Raw genomic sequence first — 21,498 nt, forward strand, 5'->3', positions numbered from 1 at the left:
TGTTAAATATTTACACAACCTGCCTTGTTTGGCTTCGTGAATACATCGCACGCTGATGCCCCCGGAACTGTTTGTGTTTTTCGCTCCTATTTTATCTTGAAAGCTATTTCATGAATCCGGACAGAGCTCCAGCCTGAGCTGCCCGGGGTTCATTATCGTGGCCGTGTCACAGCAAATGAAGAAGCCGGAGCAGTGTTTCTGCACACGCTGCAGACTCCAGCTGAGCTGTTTTCCCAGCACGCTGCCAAAAGTCCCACGAGATGATCCAGTGGGGCTCAGGCACAGGACCAAAGAGGAGATGAGGAGTCGTGGGGACGTGGAGAGGCAGTTAGGGGAGGTGGGGGTCCTGCCCTTGGTTAGCTGGCCCTGGTGACATTTGCAGCCCATGAATCTTGAGTTAGTTGAGTTAGTTGAAAACTAACTCAGACACTTTCTCATCTGTAGATACAGATCCCCCTAAGGACCAATCCAGAGCATTCCAAGAGCTGATCTGTGGGACAACCATAATGTTTGTTTGGAAACTGGTATTTCAATTTCTTAAAAATTGAGAATGACACAGAACCACTAACGTAGATGGGTGGCCTTCCAAATTGTCCCTGCTCACCCTGCTTAATTTCTTTTTCTTGTCCCCTGAAAGTGTCTTGTCACAGCACAGGCCTGGAAGGAGTACGGGGAGAAAAGCCGGACTTCTCATCCTCTTAGTCCCAGTCCCATTTATTCAGTCTTCCATCAAGTACCAACTTTATCAAGATACTATGCTAAGTGCTGGGGATATGGTAACGAATTAAACCAAAGTATCCAGGCTCTTGTGGACTTTACAGCTTAGGGGAAAACAGGCACCAGAGAAAGATCATGTTTAGTTTATGTAACATGGTGGGACATAGGACAAAGCCCTAAAGGGCAATGAAAGCCAGTGATGTGGGCATTGGACCTGTCTAGTCAGGTTGGAGAAGGCTGTGGGGTGAGCGAGTGCTGCTTGGTAAGAGAGCTGGCAAGGGTGAGCCAGGTAAGGTTGTCAGTGGAGTGAGGGTGGCTCTTTTTCCCAGAGTCTTCGAGTTGAAGGGTTTCTGGCCAAAGGGAACCTGTGCCCCCTGTTATAATGTGAGAAGCTCACTGTGGCCACAGCGTGGAGGATGGGCATGGGAAGACAGACTGGCTGTGTGCGGGATGCAGAGTTCATCTCAGGGAGGACGTGGGGGTGTCTCAGAAGATGGAAGGAATCAGCCCACGCAGGTGTGGAAGCCGTCTAGGTAAGAGATGATGCAGGCCGGAGCTAGGTGGTGATGTTTTCCATTGGCTGCTATAATGAGTAGCCACAAACTGGGACAGTTTAAACAAAAGAACTTCTTTTCTTACAGCGCTAGAGACCAGAATTCTGGAACCCTAGTGTGAAACTGAACTGGTTCCTTCTGTGGGCTCGGGGTGGAAATCTGTTCTAAGCCTCCTTCCTGCCCTTCTCCTTATAGATGCCTCTTGTTCCGTGCTTCCCTCATTACTTGGTGTCTGTGTCTAAATTCACCTCTTATCAGGACACCAGTTATATTGAACTAACACCTGCCTTCATCCAGTGTGACCTCATTATATCTAAAAAGACCTTATTTTCAAAGAAGGCCCACGGATTCTGTAAGGATGTACGTTTGAGGAGTACAACATTACATCAAAGTCCAGGGAACAACGTGGAGATTGAAGGAAGTGGTTATATCCCAGAGAATTATAGGCACACAAACCAATCCGAGAGAGGCTGGTGAATCTGAGTTCAAGGCCAGCCTCCTCTACAGAGCAAATTCCAGGACAGCTGGGACTATACAGAGAGACCCTAGAGCTTGAAAAACAAAAGCAACAAACAAGAACAATCAGAGGAGTAGACACAATGGCTCTAGTTCTTTCTGTAACCAGATAGGATAGCCCTTGTCAACTTTGAGTTGTCCTATGTTGCTCATGGATAAATTGTTTCTACCACAAGGAAGTTTGCCCATAGATGAGTTGGAAACCCCCGTTCATGTCCCTGAGCTCTTCTTGAGAGTCCAGTCATAGAACTTATCCCTCCCCTGTGGTGAGTTTGAGGTTAATGATGGTTCCCCCCACCCCCTAGACTCAACCTAGCGTCTTTGCCTGCTTCAACTACTGCAGTGTGACCTGCTCAGAAGTAAGCATATTCAGGGGCTGTAAATGCTGTAACTATGACCCAACCCCTGCCTTGTGAGTCAATAGTTATCAAAATTCTAAGATTGGGTCTTGCAGTCATAGAGGTGGCATGTGACCCTGGCTTGCCTCAACATCTTGGCATTGAGCCCATTCAGCTGGGGACGTGATGTAGATTGAGCCATGCTCCCCCATCCCTCTGCTGTTTCTCACTTGATCCTTCTTCATTGCTTTCCAGCCAGACCACTTAACTGCAGTGAGTTTAAGTCTTTGCTAGGTGAGATAAAGGGTATATTCCTACCTACCCTACTTAGATCTGCTAGGGCCGGCCGGAATCCAGGTCCTGTCAGAGCCAAGCAGCCAGTCTACCTTGTCATTATCTTGCTCATGTTTCATATCTGCCTGAATTCTGAGTTTCTGGCCTTGCTTTGTTTGCCTTCCTTTGTTCCGACTCAATTCACTACCTGACACGTGAGTCCCTGGCCAGCTTCCCCCACTGCTCGGTCTGCATTGGGAGAAGCACATCCAGACACGTGCATGCCTGGTGCCGCCTATGGGGACAGAAGAGGGACTTAGATCCCCTGAAGCTGCACTTATAGACTGACGTGAGCCACCACGCGAGTGCTGGGATCTGAGCCCAGGTCCTCTGCAAGAGCAGTAAGTGTTCTTAACCACTTAGCCTCCACTCCAGTCCCAAAATCTGAATTTTTAAAAATCTGTGGCTCCAACATGATCCAGAGGTTCAGCACTGCCACATCCTAAAACGATGTCTGGGAACAAAAGCAAAAGAATTAAAGGAAAGACCTTCCACAAGTACAGTCTAATCTGCCCTATGCCTAGGAGGGCACATTTAAGATGAAAAGGCTGCTTTTGATTTTACTTCACCAACAGGCAGAATGATAAAGATGCGTAGCATGATGGAGACCGCTCAGCATCACACTTTAAACACCCTGCTTATCTCTATTTCTTAACTAAGTATCTTTCATCTCAGCCTTGATACTGAAACCAGGGGAGGCCACAGTCCACCCCACGCCGGCCCCTCCAAAAAAAAAAAAAAGTATGACAAAAATAGCCCAGGAATAGTATTGTTTTTAGGAAGATATAATTGTTTTGAGTTGTTTGGAACGTTTTGAGACACACTGAATCATTGCTTCCTGGTGCTGTGATTTAGATCTTGGTAAAAACCTCACGTGATGGTCAGACTTTGGCGAAGCCTTCGGTTAAAAATAGCTTGATTGCAAAACCCCCGCATGCTTGAGAAAATTAAAATAGTCCCCTCCAGCTTCACCACAGAATGACACACATCTCCTCCCCAAGAGGTGGCATGACCCAAGGCACACAGTTGAGTGGAAATTCACGCACAAGTTCGGTCCTTCCTCTTCGCTGCCTTTTCGCTGGATGCTAATTGAAGAAAGCATCTGCATTCAGTTTTTCCATTTTTGTAAATTCTTTGCTTCCACCCGGACAAAAAGCCTCCTCTGCCAGTTGCGTGCTTAGGCATTGGTCCAATGGAAAGATGCATGGATGGCTTGCCGTTTTCCCCTTCGAGTGATGACATAAATTACACCCCAGGGAGCTATTTACAACGTCGTTCTTTAACCTTGACCCAGTGCACGTGTTCTGCGGCCCGAGAATCACGAGAGCTCTACACAGTGAGGTTGTGGGGGCCCGACCCCGCCTGTCGTTCATCTCTCTCCCTCTGTGACTTGCTTGCCATGGGGCCACATGGCTGTGAATGTAGGTAGCAGTCAAGTCAGTGGCCTCGGGCGAGAGCCGTTTCTACTTGAGCACCGTATTGCTTTGTACTCAGCATGCTGTATACTGCGGTCCGGGACTCTGTCCCTCTCTCCACTCTTAAGCAGCACAGCTTGTATTGGTTGGGAGAGCTGTAAGGCTTGCAAGGCCGTCAGTGAGGTAATGGCGGGGACCGCAGAGACAAATTCTGTTCTGGAAATCTAGGTTTCACCCCTGCCTGCTGGATGACCTTGGCCAAGGTTAGGGATTCTCCTCTAGCCTCTATTTTCTCCTCAGTGTGTTGTGAGGATGGTACTCAGGCCGGTTCTGCCATTCCTCAGCCACCACCTTTTCCCCCTATCTTTGGTACCTGGTACCATTGTATTTGGTAGAGTTGCCTAGACACACAAGCACAGTTATGTGAACACTATTGAGAGAGAAAGGGAAAGGCCTTCAGGAGAGGTCTGGTCTGTAGGAATGGGGCTCAGGAGTGTAAGCTGCACATATTTGTCCCATCTGGTGTACTTGGCTTTTTCTTTGGGGCCACCAACCAGCTCCCAAAAATGACATGGAGACTTATTAGTCATGAATGCTAGGCCAAGATTAGCCTCATTTCTGGCTAGCTCTTTAATTAAGTTAGTTAACCTGTTTCTCTTTAATCTACTTTTGCCTCAGGGCTTACTTTTCTTTCCTTCTGTACATCTTACTTTTACTGCTTGTGTCTGGCTGCCCCGCGGCTGTTTGGCTTCTTATCCCAGGTGTGTCCCTCCTCTTTCCTCTTTCTCCTCTTCTTCTCTAGTTCCTCTCTCCTCCTCTTGTTCTCCTTGCAGACCCAGATTTTTTCCTCTTATTATTCTCTCTGCCTGCCAGCCCCACCTGTCCTTTCTCTGCCTAGCTATTTGTCCGCTATATTGTCAACTCTTTCTTAGACCAATCAGGTGCCGTGGGCAGGCAAGGTGAAACAGACGCAACACATCTTTCCATAATTAAAGGCAGCATAAACAAAAGTAACACCTTTGCACAGTTAAAATGATCTGCGGCATAAACAAATGTAGCACACATCTTTGCCTAGTTAAAGTAATATTCCACGACCCTCTGGAGCAAGGAAGTAGTCTTTGACCCACTCTATCCTAAGCAGTCTCTGACCGCAGGCTTTGAGAGGGGAAACTTCAGGCCAAGTGATTTCTAGGACAGAAGATGCAGGGGGAGCCCGTAACAAGTGGAGGAAGGACTCTGTTCTCCTGGGACAAGAGGCCCAGGGGAGCCTCTGTGAGCCATCTGAAGAGTCCTTCAAAGTAAGGAAGCCTCAAGGCAAAGGTGGTGAGCCCCAAGGTTACTGGACCACTATAGAGCAGCTGAGGTTTGCTCAGGATAGTCAGAGTGTCAGGTGTGCTAAGTCTGGAAGTAAAGTCATGGGGCTTAGTCCCCCACTCTTCTTGGGACTCTCAACATGTTGGCTTATGACTGAGTCTAGTCCCCGAGACTTAGTTCTTGCTTTTCGTAAGTGAGGAAGGTCTCTTTATTGTAGGCCACTCTGTCTTTTCTTCCACAAATTATTAAATACATGTCTCTGATGGAAATGGAGAATGCAGCCAGACATGAAACAGACATGGTCATCATCCACAATAAGAACCCCAGTGTGGCTAGGACATGGACAGATGGCTCCTTTGGGAAACCAGATTGGAAAGGCTCTGTGTCCTAAGAGGAAAGTGGGGGCAAGACAGAAACCGGGCCCCAGCTCCTGTGTTGGAGGCTGTGGAGGGGCGGTGACTCAGAAAGATCTGAGACCGTGTTGGCCTGGAGGTTCACAATTCACAGGCTTGGGCTGTGGGGTTAGTGCATCTGAGGAGGGAAGGCTGCCGTGGGTGGGAGGCGGTTAAAGGCCAACTAGTGCTGGCCCCAGAGAAACATTTTGCATTTAAGATTTACTCATAGTGCAAGACGCAGTCCCTGGAAGGATGTTAGCATGCTCTGATTTTTTATCGATAGCGGCTGTTCCGGGTGCTGGGTCAGAAATGTGGTTTTGAAATCTAAGAATAAGAACTAATATTTATGTACTATTAGGGGTGCTTTGCAAGGTGACCCCGTGAATACTTTTCCTTAAATCCTCCTGGCAGGCTTTAAACAGGCATTCTTTGGCGTGTGCTGTTCCAGTTGCAGCCCCATGGCTGGGGCCCATCCTCCCTTCCTCCCTGGACCACCTTTGTACATCAGTTACATAAGAGTGTCATGTCTCTCAGACCTTCTGCCTTCTGTTTAATCCTTGATGGCTGAAGTTGGGAGAATCGGTCTTTGGCTTCTTCCAAGTCTTTCCCTGTCCCTTATGCCTCACTGATACTTGAGAGATGTTTGATGGAGTTTGATGGCCTCAGAAGGGAGGGTAGATCCACTTCCTGACACGTGTCCCATCATTTCCTTTCTCTGCTATACTGAATCTCTTCCCCTTTTCATTCAAGCTAAGTTTCTAATATTTAAGATTAACATTTTTTAAAATCCGGGAGTAGGTATCAAGGGGCTTCAACACCAGGCAGATGTATACTTTGCTCCTAGTCATTTGCAGGAATACTCTCCTCTCCCTGAAGCCCTGGCCCTTGGAAGCAACTAAAAGAACCTTTCCTCTTCACCTTGACAGGTCACAGCTGGCCCCCTCTGCCTTGAGCCCTAGACCCCTAAAGGCCTCTGCTTCCTGACTCCCTGTTCTCCATCTCCTGCTTGGAGAGTGGACCCTTCTGTTAGACTCCTTTGCTTCCTTCCTTGCAGGCGATTCCTTCTTGCAGTCACTTGGGGTCCTCTGAAGTCAGTTAGGGACCACGGTGGGGATGCTCAGATGCCCTTCATAGAGGTCTGTGGTCGTGTGTAGCCTACACACATCCTCCTATGGGCCTGACATCACCCCTAGATGGCTTATTAAAGCTAATACAGTGTAAATGCTGTAATGAGTTCAGATAACAAACGTCCCTCAGATTTCCTGTTGCACTGTGGAAAACTGGTAGAACCTTTCAGAGCTGGGGCGTAGTGGGACATCTTCAGATCATTAAGGACACGCGAATGAAGATGGGGGGAAAGCAGGCCCCCCCTCTTTCTCCTGCTAGCCACCAAGTGAGCGTGTTTCTTCCACATGCACTCCTGCGACGATGGGCTACCTCACCCAGGACCAAACGCAGTGTGACCCACTGATGGGAAAAGCAATTCCAAAACGACGGCCTTGAATAACCTCATCTTTTAAAGTTGAACTCCGGCGTATTTGCTACAGTGACAGGCAGCTGACCCACAGTGTGTGAACACTCGTCCATCCCAGTACAGTGTTTTTGTTGTTATTGTTGGGTTTTGGTTTGTCTCAGTATCTGTCTGATCTAATTGCCTCCCACTGTTCTTCCCGAGTCTAGAATTTCCTGGAACTTTGATTTTTTTTTTTTTTTTAGTCATCTCATTAGCAATTTGTGAAGGAAAGGGGTCCAGACCTGAAGTTGCCTTTTCCAACCGCTGGCTGTAAGCATTCCAGCCTCCTGCTGTCCATCACGCCGGACTGTCTTCAGCCCGGGATGGACAATCATTTACCCTTGAAATGAAAACCCTCAAGGCTCGCGTTTCTGGCATTTTTGTAGCATGATTCCCCAAGAGGAATTTATTTCTCTAAATCGCACTCCGACGAACTCTAAACAAGATGAGGGATTTTGTACTCTTGTCTGCAGATTAAACAGCAGAGGTGCCAGCCGCGGGGGGGGGGGACGGGGGGGCTGTGAGTGATGACTCCGTAATGAAGAGCAGAGCAGCAGGCTGTGGCGGGAGGCGCCCTGTAATTCCATATTACGATTGGAATTCAAATGCAGGAAAGAGTTTGAGTTCTCCCGAGAGTCGAGGGACCCCAGCTGCTGCGGTGGTAGAGGTGGCATGGTCTGTTCCCTTGGTGCTCTCTCTGCCCCATGGTAGAGATGTCCCCCCAACTTTAGTCTGTCCTTTGTTTATGGGAGGATTGCTCTCCGATGCTCCCTGCAGACTACCACTGTCCTGTTTTACCATCTACTGCCTGCCCCTTGCTAATTAACACCTCATTAGCGCCTTCACCAGCGGGAAGGTGGGGGACAGAGGGCCAAATGAGCCAAACCAGACAGCTTGGCAGGCAAGCTCCTTCTGAGTGTCAGTGGGACAGGGGCCCATCAGGGACTGTTTGCCAGTCCCCATCGGGTCTCACCAGTGCCCTTCTTTGTTACTCTTACAGACTGGGGCTAAATCCCATCACCACAGCCCCGTGTTCAGAAAAGCAAGAGAGGGATGGGGCGTGGTTCTCCACAACCTGCTCGGAATGTGGACAGTTCCACCTGTGAACCATGGCGGTGCATTGCTCTGCTGCGTCTCCCCTTCTCCCCAGCAGACATTTCCTCTAGCTTGTTTTTCCACTGGTCAGGGCACTCATGTCTCCAAATGGCATGTGTTTGTTCCCCAAGTATTAGATGGCTAGCATTGGCTATGAAACGCGCGAGTTACAGAGTTCTGCTAAAATCGACCTTATCGATGTATGTTGAAGCGCAGTTTGTCCTAATTTTCCCGGGAAGTTCTGAGAAAGTAGAAGTTTTAACTCTGGTCATGTGCTCTGGCCTTTGAAAGCAATCTCTTGTTGACAATATGAAGGTTGAATGGGGCCATCAGAACCACAGGCCTCTGTGTGGACCGGGGGAAGAGAGGGGGAGACAGAGGAAGGGGCAGAAGAGAAGGGAAGCAGAAAGTTAACTACATCCCCCACCCATTTTAACTCCCCAAGACAGTGTTTCTCTGGCTGTCCTGGAGCTCACTCTGTAGACCAGGCTGGCCTTGACCCCAGGATCTACCCGCCTCTGCCTTCCGAGTGCTGGAATTAAAGGCATGCATCACAACCACCTTGCTTAAGTTTCTTATAGGACTTGATTTTCTCATCTCATCAGAAATACCTGATAAAAGCAACTTAAAGGAAGAAGGGTTTATTTGGGCTCCTGGCTTAGGGAGGGTCAGGTTTGTCAGAGGAGGATAGTCAGAGGATGTGGAGCGACTGACCCTGTTAGTTCTGTGGGAAAATCGTTCTGAACATGCACACAACACCTGTCTGTGCTCTATGCGCTACCATACATGTAAGTTTGCGAGCTTTGGGCAAGGGGCTGGAGGTTGAAACAGAGACAGAGACAGCCCTCTAGTCACTGGTAAGAAGCCCTTTCTTCAATAGCACCACGGAGGCTTATATACGCAACAGTCAGGTGGGCCTACAGGTGAAAACCTTATCCCCTGATCCTCAAGGCAAGGCAACACGGGCTCGTGAAGCAGAGCTGGTAAACAACTTTGACACAGCTTTCAGTAACTCAAATCAGAAGGAAAGTAAAGATCCCTAGCAGGGAAGAGCAGCTGGAGGCCAGGACTCCAAATGGTCCCAACATGAACGGGACCATGGGATGTACCGTACATAACCTGTCATTCTCTGGGTACTATGATCTTTCCTCTGTATTACCACACAAAGACGGGCTAAGGGAGCTGCATTTGGGGCTTGGTGACCCACGTATCACCATGTTTGGTGCCTTGTGGTCGTTAAAAGTCAGGAGCTTAGCTTTTATATGCTGCTCAGAACTTCCGTTGAGCAGGGAAGATGAGGGTTGAGACCTGTCCTCAGAGGCTGGCGTCTTAAATCTTTAGAAGTCCCTTAGAAAAATGGGAACACAAAGACAAATGGGCACCCACAGGAGCACGTTAGGAATTGTGATTCAGTGGCCATGTAGCCTCCCAAAGAGATGGCTGTGTTTCCAGATAGAGCTATTGGAAGCCTACAGTGATGAGGTGCCTCGTCCCAGGGACACAAACCTGCTTCCCCCACCCCCGTTATCTGTGTTTTTAATCTAGGAAAGGAGGCAAGCCATTCGCCCAAGTAGCAGTACTGTCTAATACTATGCAGAAGCCCCTAAAATTCCAACTTGGGTACTGTCAATAGGATCTGTGGGTAGCTCCAGAGTGACCCCAGCCAACAGCCACAGCAAGGAAATAGGCACCTTAGTCCACAGCTGCGCAGAACCTAATCCTGCCATGAAACCGGGTAAGAGAAGTGAATGCTTCTCTGGGCACAAGTGCAGCTGAGTCTGTACCTTGATTCTGACATTCTGAGGTCCTCACTGGGGAGCCTAAGGTTGAGAGTAGAGAAGTGTTTGAGAGCTGATAAGCTTGGGTGTGTTGGTGAGGAAACAATAAAGAAGGGTCCCTTCTTCCAGAGCAAGGATCTTAGAGAAAAGAAGAAAGGAGAGGCTGTCTTAGGATTTCAGCATCGTGTTCTTTTCTACAACGTCTGCTGCAAGCTGAACCTCCGAATGGGGTTCGTGCGGGGTTCCTAATGAGCTCTGGCCTGCGAGGAGTTCAGGCCAAAAGAATATCAGGTACAGCCAACAGCTCCATCTGGGCCACAGAAAACATTTCTGTGGAGGACTGGCGTTTTCTGACTGCTCATGAGTGTTAGCCACCACCACCCCCCTGCTGAACTGAACTCGCATGAACTTGAACCCTCAGTGATCAAGTCCAGCTGCATTCTCTTCCCTCCCGGGAGCAGGTACTGCATTGATGGCATACTTAGCTTTTAGGAGCTTTTATAGCAATGCCCTCTATCCCTACAAATAAACCAAAGCCCTGTCTATAAGCAGACAGGCTTGAGTGAGAGCCAAGAGGCTGCCTGAGCTGCTTAGTGTCCTTGAGGTGGGGGGCTCCTTTCTGACTTGGATTCTTCCTTTGCTACCACCTTGGGTTATCTGTTGCTCACAGTACCATACTTTGAAAATGAATCTAACTGCCAGTAAAATAACCAAAAGTCTGGACGGCTTCCAGTTTTGAGAGAACGGTTCTATGACTCCACCCAAACGGACGTGTAAACCTCCACCTCCCTGACCCCACTCTTCTAGGAACTGCTGAGACAGACTAGAGTGATCCAAATGACTGTTAAAGTCAAAAGGAAAAAATAAAAACGCAATAAACAAATACACAGGAAGAACTGCCAAACCAAACCAGAGCCACATTTCCCGAGTCTGGGTCTACTGATTCTGCAGCAAGCATGGTTTAGCTGCAGGTCCCTGAAGATGGCTGATTTCCTATCCCCACCCCCCCATCCCCCCACTGTCCATCTGCTTCTGTATGAAGGGTGCAGCGCACAATGCCTGTCTGCGCTCTTTGCGCTACCTTACACAGTTCGTGAGCTTTGGGGAAGGGGCTAGAGGTTGAAACATAATAGAGAAAGAGAGAGACAGCCCTCTAAGTCACTGGTAAGAAGCCCCTCATTCAATAGCACCACGGAGGCTTATATACCCAATAGTCAGGTGGGCCAACAGGTGAAAACCTTATCCTCTGAACCTCAAGGCAAGGCAACGCGTGCTCGTGAAGCAGAGCTGGTAAACAACTTTGACACAGCTTTCAGTAACTCAAATCAGAAGGAAAGTAAAGATCTCTAGCAGGGAAGAGCAGCTGGAGGCCAGGACTCCAAATGGTCTCAACAAATGGGTACTTCCTCATCTTCAGCCATGGGGCATGAAGGGCTGATGGAGGGGTTGGACTGTGTGGTTAGTAGCCCAACTCCCTACTCCTCAGCCATGGAACCATCTTTTTTGAGTCAAGTATATCTGGACTTCAGTTTCTTCATAAGAAAATAAAGCCGACTGGTATGAGCCGGGAGGGATTGTTGAGAGTATCCACCTAGGAACAGGCGATGGGGAACTGCGCTGCTCAGGCCATAGTCACAATAGTAAGCTACAGAGAATTCATCTCTTTCCCTTTCCCTCTGTGTTTCCACAGTTTCTGGTCTGTGAGCGGTAAGGTATTTTTTCTTCTCTAATGCTGACTTCTAAATGTCCTTCTCCATGCTTTTTCTAGTTTGCTTTCTGCTGCTGTGATCGGACACTATTACCAAAATCAGCTTAGGAGAGAGAGGGGATTATTTCATCTTGCAATTCCCAGGTTCTAACCCTTCATTGAGGGAAGCCAGGGCAGGAACTCGAGGCAAGAACTCGAGGTGCTAAGAGGGGTGCTTCCTGGTGCCTCCTGGTTGCTGAGAAGTCAGGAACTTAGCTTTCATAGGCTCCTTAGAGCTGCTAGAGAATGTTACTTCCTAGCTCGCTCGCTCTCCAGCTCATGCTCAGCTCTTTCTCATGTAGCTCAAGTCCACCTGCCCAGGGATGGCGATGCCCACGGTGGAGTTGGGCTCTTCCACATCTATCCCCAACCAAGATAATCCAGTCTGGCTAATCCGTCCATTGAGACTCCTTCAGAAGACTCTAGGCTGTGTCATCTTGACAGCTGACGCTAACTAGGATAGTATTCATCCCAGGTAGAGACGAATACTACCTGAACTACTTCCTAAGTTTAGTCTATAGATCACACAAAATTACATGTGTAGACATTTATTGTGTGATATTTGGCCTTGTGTAGACTGTGGTTAATTCTCTAGTTCTTTTCTGTTAAAGGCCACTGACTTAGTCCCTGTTCTCTTGCGGTGAAGAGACAGCATGACCTAGGTAACTCTAAAAGAAATTTAATTGGGCACTTGCTTACAGTTTCAGAAGGTTAGTCCATCGTTATCACGGCAGGAAGCAGATAGGCATGATGCTGAAGGGGTGGTTGAAAAGCTTTATGTCCTGATCCATAGACAGCAGGGAGAGAGGGAGATAGATGATAGATAGATAGATGATAGATATAGATGATAGATAGATGATAGAGATAGATAGATAGGTAGGTAGGTAGGTAGATAGATAGATAGATATAGATAGATTGATTGATTCTGGATGTATTGGGGTTTCTATTGCTGTGAAGATACACCATAAATAGATAAATAGAAAAATAGAAAACATTTAATTTGGGTGGCTTACAGTTCCTAGGCTTAGTCCATGACCATAATAGCAGGAAGCATGGAGGCACTTGGGAAGACATGATGCTGGAGAGGAAACCGAAGAGTTCTACATCCAGATCCTCAGGCAACAGGAAGAGAAAATGACACTGGGCCCGACTTGAGCATTTGGAACCTCAAAGCCAACCCCCAGTGACACACTTCCTCCAACACCTCCTAATAGTGCCTCTCCCTGTGAGCCTGAGGAGGCCACTGTCATTCGGGTCACCACATGAGGCTTGGCACGGACTTTCTAAACTTCAAATCCCACCCCAAGTGGCACACCTCCTTTGTTCCAACAAGGCCACACCCCCTTTCACATTCTGCATTTTCACTGCTCTTTTGATGTTGTAAACCCAGTTTTCCCATGAGGCATTGCTACTGCAAGCATCATGCTCAGACCCCAAAGTAAAAGAGATGGAATAGTGGTCAAGCTTACATTTTGTCTAAGGAGGACTCTGATTGGCCTGCTTAGAATAGCAGTCTTAGAACAAGTCACCGTGACGGAAGGGTGGGCAAGGTGCTTAGGTATTGATAGGAGTGAGCCCAGCTTGCATCAGGTGCTATCCCTTGGCCAGTCTCTGTGGTCAGGGTGGCGAGCTCTTGTAAGAAAATGTCAACTCCTTGTTCCGTGTTCATAATAAATGAAAGTGAGCCCAAGCAGCATTCTAAAGAGGCTTTGCAGTGCCTGGTAGACTGGATAGCTGTCTCCACGCAGCTCAGCTGCCCATCCATGCTCTCTGCCTTTGCCTTGGAGAGAAGCTGGTTTGGCTAGAACTAGAGAACTGATGGACACATCACCCCGAACAGCTGCCATGCGCTATGAAGTATGAGGAATTTGTGTGATCTGAATGTTGCAGTCTCCCTAGTTCCCGTGTTGAAACTTACCCTGTGAGCAGTGAGATAGGGCCTGATGGGGTTAGTAGCTGTCAGCTGTCTTTATGTCACCGCCATCAGAATACGCAACAGAAAAAACTCAAGGAAGTGTGAAGAGTTCGCTTTATCTTAACATTTCAGAAAGTTTAGTCCATGCTGGCCTGGTCCATCAGCTGGATATCAGTGGCATCAGGACTATGTGCCAGAGACAGCTGCTTAATCTCACCGTAGACAGACAACAGAGCCATGCAGGACCGGGGACTGGGTACCACTTCAAGGGCCACCCCTAGTGGCCCACTTCCCCCCAGTGAAGCTCCATGGCCTAGAGGTTCCAGACCTTCCCCAACAGGGTCAGTTTCAGAATAAGCATTCAACACATAGGACTGTGTGTGTGTGTGGGGGGGGTATTTGAGGGACAGACCCCAAGGCTCTGATGAGAGAAATTGAGAGGAACCTGCTTGCCTCTTTCTCCTCACGGAGATGCAGTGGTAAGATGGCATCTATGAAGAACAGGCCTTCATCAGACACCAAATCTGCCACTGCCTTGCTCTTGAACTTCTCAGCTTCTAGAACTATGAATCATAAAGTTGACTGCTTACAAATTACCCTGCCCAAGACAGGCATTTTTGTTACAGCAACCCAGAGCCTTAAAACTCACCTTTAGGGGTAGAGGGCCCTGTTCTCTGTCCTCTTTCAGACTAATTGCACTCAGCTTGAATTTCTCTGCTGGGTCTGGGTGTTTTGTCCTGTGTGTACAGCTGCTAGGATGGTGGGGGTCAACCTTTTGAGAAAAGGAACACATTGTCACTGAAATCCCAATGAAGGCGTCTTCAACCCCAGGGTCCCCATTTCAGGGGGGCCACACATTTTTGGAACCACATCAAATACCACCCTGTTATGGGGGCCATTACTTTGTTTTGTCACATTTTTTTTTTCTTGTTTTTCTCCCTTGCTATCTTGGTTTTTCTTTTAAAACCACGATAAGATGTTTCTGGTTTTCTCAAGGTTCTTTTGATGAAATATTTCCAATTTATATTTGTATTTCTCTTGTAGCCCGGGGAGCATTTTTATGTGCACAGAGTCTTCTTTTGTAATCTTATCCAAGACAAACTTCTGATTCTTCTTTTTCAAAAAGTCACTACTAAGAAAAATAAAACCTAAAAGCCAGCTTTCCAAAAATGTTATGGAAGGGGCATATGCTCCCAGGAAAAGGCCCTCTGCTCTGGAGTCTTTAAAATGTCTCTCAGTCAAGGGTCAGGTGATGGATATCTTTGCGGACTATGTAGTCTCTGCCATGATCGTTGTAGTTTGCTTGTAGCCATGGATCAGAAACAAGTGAGTGGGCAGGAATGTTTTTCATTAAAACTTTATTAACAAAAGCAGATGGTGGGCCAGATTTCAGCTACCCCAGTTCTTGAGCATTTCCCGCTTTTCAACTGTCTGAAGAAAAGTGTAGTTCAAGACTTTAAAGTGGATGGGTATCATTTCTAGCTCCGTTTCAAGGGTGTGGCAGTTTGAATGAAAATGGGGCTCAGTCTCATAGGGAACAGAACTATTTTAGGGGGTGTGGCCTCATTGTGGGTGTGCTCTTATTAAAGGGAAGTGTGTCACTGGGGATGGACATTGGTGTTTCAAATGTTCAAGCCAGACCCCATGTCACCTGAGGATCTGGATGTAGAATTCTAAGCAACCTCTCCAGCATGATGTCTGCCTGCATGCCTCTATGCTTCCCACCGTAGTGATAGTGAACTTCTAAACCATAGGCCAGTCCCAATTAAATATTTTCCTTTATAAGAGTTGCCATGGTCATGGTGTCTCTTCACAGCAATAGAACGCAAACTGAACACTGAAGAGTTGAGAATGAAACTCAGCACGATCTTTGGAGGTTTGGGATGATTGAGGTTAGTGTAATGAAACATATACATAGGAATATGTACGTTTGCACATATGCATCATATGCAAACACACGTGCACATGTGTAGACGTGTGCATATACATTACATAAACACATATGTATGTTCACACGTGTGTACATATATACAAACACACACATATATACACAGATGTGCACATATGCATGTCAACGCACACATATATATACACACAGATACAAGTACACATACATAGACACACATGAACACATACAGCTATACACACAGATATACAAACATGTGCCCGTGCACACATGTACACACATGCAAATACATTCACACATGTACATATACACAAGAATATGTATGTATATATGTGTGTATGTGCATACATACTGACCAACATGAAAACATGCATGTGTGCATATATATTTACCTCAGCAGTCTTACCATGTGGAAAACTTGGGAACAGCTTAAATGTTCAACGGTAAATTCTCCATGTAAAATCGTATTATAAAACCATGAAAATGAGATTTGTTATAAAATCTTTTATTAGTTTATGCTAACTGACATGAAGTGGGAAAATGTACCCATGAGACCTCAGCAAATTAAAATAAAGAGCAAGTATGTAGAGAAAAAGATTGACAGCAAGTACGCCTACATGGAAAGTGTGTTTTTTCTCTGTAGAAGATTGTGTGGGATCTTACTTGATGGGTGTATGTATATATGGGTATGGGCGTGTGTGGGTGGGGGCATTTTTCTCCAGTGATCATGTTACTTACAGAAGAGAAAAGTGTCTCAGGAGAAAAATGCTAGACCAAGTTTATATAGCTCTCAGCCTGAGGCCAAGCTCTTCACATTCTGAGGCTGGCTTGATGTCCTGTCTCCTAGAGAAGCCAGGGGCAGGGGCTGGACCACTCCAGAGGCCTTGGGAGATGCATCCCATTGTGACTTTCTGGCCTGTGAGGCTGTTGTCCTCTCTGGGCTCACAAATTGCTGCCTAGAGCCTTCTAGCACTATGCACTCCAGCCCCCTAGTAGACCCCTTTCATCTTCTTCACATAACCCTGTAGAGATAGGTGACCCTATTTTCCAGCCAGAGAAACTGAGGCTCAGAAAGTAAGTGTCCTGTTCAAACTCCCAGAGCTGCCGTGTGGAGCAGCTGTGTCTTGGACCCTTCTGCCACTCCAGTGTTCTCACTCACTGCCAGCTCTCTGCATAACAGATCCAGGAAGATAGCCGTTTCCAGATGTATTGGAAAGTGCTTGGGGGCCTCTGTGGTAAAGTCAGCTGTTGCCTGACTTGAGCCATCCTGGCTTAGCTGACTGGGTGCCAGGGCCACAGAGAAGATCCTCGTGTCCGTACTGGGAAATGGGTGCCCGTAGGACTAGATGCTCACAGAGTTCAAAGAACAGGGAACTGGCGTGCATCAGTTACTTTACTCATCTCTGTGACGAAAGTGTTTAACAGAAGCAGCATCGTGGAGGAAGTGCTTATGTTAGTTCACAGTTTGAGTCCATCACAGAGGGCAAGTCCTGGTGGGGTTCATGGTGATAGAAACATGTGGTCTAGCTTCTTACATAATGGCCAGACCAGCTGAGAGTCAGACCTGAGTCAGGGCCACGCTATAACCCTCAAGACTGGCCTCCAGTGGCCTAGGCCCCGTGTCCCAAAGATTTCATAACATTCCCAAACAGCGCTGCCGGCTGGGGAGCAAGGGCTCAAACCCAAAAGCCTGTGAAGAACATTTCACATTCAAATCATAACACAGGAGAACCATATTGAGGGCCATAAGAGGCTGCGAAACTGTGGCCCCATGATGATACTGAGAGAAAATTGCACATAAGAAGCAATAGGTGTCATGGCAAGGGAGGGGCCTCCCGGAGGAGATCAGAAGATTCTGAATGGAGGAGAGTGAATACTGGAGGGGGGGGGTTAGCATATGGACTCTGAGACCCCAAGGTATGATGGCCAGTCTTGAAGTGAGGAGAAAGAAAGATTGGCCAGGTTCTGAAGTATGAGGGATGGTTTACAATATGGCTTCATCACGGAATGCTTGCCGAGCACATGCTAACTCCTGGACTCTGTTCCCAGTGTCTTTAAAACAAAGGAAACATTTAAAGAAAGAGAGAAAGAGAGCAAGCTCGCTCTGTTCCTGGGAGTACTGTTTGTACAGAAGAGGTCAGCCTGGTTCTTACTGAGACATTGGCTGAGGGAATCTCTGTGAAGGAAGGACTGACTGTTCACAAGACTGCTTGTTCCAGGGCAAGCCTTTAGAGGGCACTGGGAGACCCTATGGGAAGGGAGAGAAGGGGGGGGCATGGACCAAGCATGAAAAAGTTAGATGACTAGGGGGTCCAGTCAATGAGAACAAGATGGAAGGCAAAAGGTGGGATGAGCCAGAGACACCAGCGTGAGGAAGAACGCATCTTCCCACCTTGGGCTGGGGGTGTTGCCCAGCAGTGAAGTGCTTGTCTGGCATGAGGGAGGTTCTGGGTTCAGTCCCCGGAACTTCGAGAAAACAAGTCGTCCTGTCCGTGAGGAGGAGGATGGGGTAGAGAAGGCGTGTTGGAAGAAGTCAGCATTGGCCTCAACTAACTGCTGCTGTCCAGGCATCTCTTGGGATTCGCCTGGGACATCCAAACCAGCCAGCCCCAAGGCTTTGTGGGTCGGAAGGAGTTAAATATTAACATGGTCTCTATGCTCATTCCTTGTGAAGTCCCATCGGGAGCCAGCCCGTGCCCCAGGGCCTGTGAGCAGAGCTGTATTCGTATCATCTCACATCGGGATGCAGGGCACAGTGCCAAGGTCGGCCACCTGTCCTCACGCATCTCCACTGCTCCCTTTGACAGATCCAGTTCACACACCCTCTCAGGAATACACCTACGAGACAGTCGAGCGTGCTCGCATTCCTGAGGAGCCTGGAGTGGGGGCTCTCTGGGCCCGAGGAAACCCAAGAAGCACGTGGAGAAACAAACGGTGGGGCGGCCGTCTCTCAGGGTCCCCACGGCAGCTCGTGGAGCTGTGTTTGCTCCTTTCCTCATGTTGCAGCACGAGCGGGCTTCGCAGCTGGGATTTATTTTCAGAGCACTTTGGAATTCGACAGACCCGCCTGCCTCCTGCCTCCCAGCTGAACCCTTTTGCCATTTGGTTGATGATAAAGCGAGTGATGGTTTACACTGAGAGGGCTGTAAAAGATGCTGTCTGTGAACGAGACAGACAGGTGTCAAAACCGGAGTAGCAGACAATGCAGTCAGCAGAGCCCCAGTTCGGCTCTGCAAAGTCTCGGGGCTTTCAAATCCAGTGTCCCCTCCAGAGGGAGCTGAAGTCTGTGTGTGCACCTTGCTCGGCGCTGTCCCTCAGCAGCGTTTAGATGGCGACTCTGGTGTCAGTAGAGAGCATGCACCTACAGAGCTGTGCTCCATGTCTGTAGAGAAGGGGCCAAGTCCCAGATTATTACAGGGGTGAGGAGGGCAAGCTAATCAGGCCCAGTTCAGAGTCATATTTGCCACAGGATCCTAATAAGTACCAGAGAGCCAGCTCAGGAAAGCTCAGCTTGCCGCAGGAGTGCAGTCCAGAGAGGTGACTGCCCATGCTGCACATTCTCCTCCTCCTGTCTCCTTCCTCCGTTAGCTCAGCAGGCCCAAACTGGGGAAGGATGTTCCTCAACTCCCTTCTCTCTTTCTAATGAGACGGTCTCACTTAAGTGACCCTAAAGGAGGGGCCTCCCAGGCTGCTTTCTTTGACTGTGTCCTTCCCTAGCGTTTATCTCTGAAAGTCTTTTTTTTTTTTTCTGTCCTACTCCATTGCTTTCCCTTTGGGTCCATCCTCTCTCACACCCCAGTAGTAACGGCCTTTCCTGTACTTAGGTCAGGGAACTGTTAGTGCGGAGTGAGTGTGATCCCCGAGGTAACAAGTGGGTGTCGTGACGTAATTCTTGGAGTTCGTCTAGGAGAGGGGCTGCTCAGGGCCATGAGCCCACTGGGGAGCCGTGAACTCACCAGGTAACCAGGTCCCAGCAGAGCCATGGAGGGTCATGAGATGAGCGGAGACCAGGCTATATACTTTCATACTGGGGTATAGGGTGTGGATTTTGGAGACCATTGGTGGGGAGCATGAGACATTGCCAAGAAAAGGTATGGCAGTTTAAGACTACCATGTTGACTGTCCCTCACTCCGCTTGGTTTCTTTCTCATTGAACCTTGGTTTAGGCTGACAGCCACCAAGGCCCAACAGTCTGTCTCCATCTCCTAATACCCTTGGGATTACAAACATATAGTCAGGCCCAGCTAGTTTACATGGGCACTAAGGTCTGGATTGGAGTTCTCACACTTACACAGCAAGTATTCTCTTCCCCCTGAGCCATCTCTCCAGTCTGTCATGCTCTTCCATGGAAGGTTTGAGCAACTGAGTCGTAGGGACGAAGGCCATGGGGAAAGGGCAGCTTTGGAAGGAGGATGCATTTGTTTGCATCTGTGATGCCAAATAGACCGCTGGACACATTGAAGCATCTAAGAGGGGTCTGGCCGCCTGGTGCTTGTCGAATATGCTGAGAAAGACTCTGTTTGTGATGTAAGAACAGCAGTGGCGTTCTGCAGGGAAGGAAGAGGGAGTACTGAATTCTGAGTCCAACAGAGAAAAACAGAAATGTAGAACCAGAGGAAGAGCGAGGACTCATTGGGTGAGGAATTACTAAGAATAAACACTAAGGGAATTCTTGCTAGGCCCACTCAGCAAGAGTGCTTACTGAATGCAGGCCACAGCGATAAGATGGCAGCAGAGGGTGGAGATTTTGCCCAAAAGTGTTACTCAGCTTCCCACTACCATGATAAAATACCTGGCATAATTGGTGAAGATAAAATGTTTGCTTTGACTCATGGTGTTGGAGGTGCCAGTCAGGGAATGGTAGTTTGGAGCTCTAATGGGGTGCGGATGACAGAGGCAGGGGATATACTGCAGGGCAAACCTGCCTAACTCATCAGCTAGGTCACACAAGGAAGAAGAGATCATGGTCCCCACAGCCTTCAGTGACCTAAGGACCATCCGCTAGGCCCCACCTTTAGAAGGTTCACTGTTTTCATATTCAGTGATGCCATTCAGGGGAACAAGTGTTTAAGACATGGACCTTTGAGGCTACTCATGCAGACTTGTAACACTGATTTACCTCAAGTAATCCTTCCAGAACTGTACCTTCAGGCCAGAAGGGGAAATCCAAAGCTAATCCCATTTTAAGAGAGACTCAGAACCCCTAGAGAGTGCCTTTGACCTCTGGACATGGGCATCATGAGGTCACCAGTATGCAGAAGGGAATATGACAATGTCACTAAGATCTCTCAAGGAAAATGGGAACAAGAAGGTCCAAGGCCCAGCACCAAGAGAGGGTAAGGGCTGGCGAAGAGGAGGCTCCCCCACAAATGGGAAAGTCTTGGTGTTCCAGGGCAAGAATATTATCAGGGTCATGTTGAAGAGAGGGACAAAGAGGAAACAGGCTAAAGCCTATTTTTTAGAATTGGCATGGAGATTTCCCTGTGTCACGGACTAGATGGTATCTATGGAGCTGTAGGGTAACGGCAGGTTGTAAGGGTGCCCCACTGGGAGGAGACCAACTTACAGACCATGATAGAACAATCCACCCACAGCTGAAGAGAGAGAAGGTAGGACCTTCTGGGTCACTGAAGGTTTCTGTTTGCTCTCCTCCATGATGAAAGAGCTGTAACGTTGTTTATATCCCGGAGGCTGTAGAGAGCAGGGAATGGAGACATTGGGACTGGCTGAGTGGGAAGGGCTCAAGGGCTAGAACAGATCCCGTCAGTGTCAGAGACATACGTGGAGACTCCAATAATATGTCTTCCTCTAAAGCCATAGCTCCACCAGCAGAGGACTTGACAGGACTTCCGTGGGAGAAGACACTAGGTCACCGGCATCCAGAGGTGACCTCTAAGAACTTGGCATGAATAAACTGCCCAAGGGGTGTGCGTGCAGGACGACAAGAAAAGATAGAAGAGAT

At 48.2% G+C, this 21,498-nt stretch overlaps 1 protein-coding gene across 2 annotated transcripts in view; it reads left to right on the forward strand.

Moving 5' to 3' along the window:
• Arnt2 (aryl hydrocarbon receptor nuclear translocator 2) overlaps window positions 1–21,498 on the forward strand; it is a 144,296-nt gene that overhangs the window by 62,586 nt on the left and 60,212 nt on the right. The window lies entirely within an intron of this gene.

The sequence above is a fragment of the Alexandromys fortis genome, unplaced genomic scaffold (assembly GCF_014885135.2).
Source record: "Alexandromys fortis isolate MF-2015 unplaced genomic scaffold, M_Fortis_MF-2015_v1.1 scaffold_86, whole genome shotgun sequence".
NCBI classification, from domain to species: domain Eukaryota; kingdom Metazoa; phylum Chordata; class Mammalia; order Rodentia; family Cricetidae; genus Alexandromys; species Alexandromys fortis.